The sequence below is a fragment of the Elephantulus edwardii genome, unplaced genomic scaffold (assembly GCF_000299155.1).
Source record: "Elephantulus edwardii isolate Elephantulus edwardi_28Jun2011 unplaced genomic scaffold, EleEdw1.0 scaffold00221, whole genome shotgun sequence".
NCBI classification, from domain to species: Eukaryota; Metazoa; Chordata; class Mammalia; order Macroscelidea; family Macroscelididae; genus Elephantulus; species Elephantulus edwardii.
Genome location: NW_006399971.1, coordinates 605,852 through 606,475, shown reverse-complemented (window position 1 = coordinate 606,475; position 624 = coordinate 605,852). Strand labels below are relative to the sequence as shown.

The 624-nt window shown below is 31.7% G+C and overlaps 1 protein-coding gene across 1 annotated transcript in view; it reads left to right on the top strand.

Annotated features, from left to right (window-relative positions):
• The window catches only part of LOC102854222 (butyrophilin-like protein 2-like), a 70,260-nt gene that overhangs the window by 762 nt on the left and 68,874 nt on the right, over positions 1-624 (top strand). The gene's annotated exons all lie outside the window — the stretch shown is intronic.

Here is a 624-nt window from a genome sequence, read left to right as displayed (position 1 = left end):
ATGGAATGCCAAGAATGTTAAAGTGGTGAAATTTATGTAATCTTTCTTTCCAATGTCTTCATGTTGAAAAGGAATACTTATTAATAGGGGTTATTTGTCAACATAATTGCTTTAATTAGGTGTAACAATGGTAAGTATTCTCCATTTCCTAAGAGTTCCCCAAACACATCTCATTTAAAGATTTTGATTCAAGTTCAAAAACCCAGAAGAAGCTAGGCAAGAGTAATCTGGTGAATTAACTACAACCTATCTTGTCAGTACTATTGCTTCTGAGTGTTAAAAATATAAAATTCTTTCTTTCTTTGCAGAAAGTCTTTATCCTTCAGAAGGTATACTCTAGTTTCTTACTATAAACAAGGATGAATCTTACTGGACATATTTGCCCAAGGGACTTCTGTTGCTGAATGAATGAGTTAATTTTGCTAACACAATTTTTGACTTTCCATTGTATAATAGAATCTTTTACTTTCCTGTGTGTGTAAACTTACAGATAAATTAAACATATCTAGAGCTACTTCAAATATTTCTTATCACTGACTAAAATCTTATCAATCACTTTGCTGTTGACACCCAGTATCAAATGACAAATATGCCATTTCTCTGGATCATCTTACATTGCCCTAT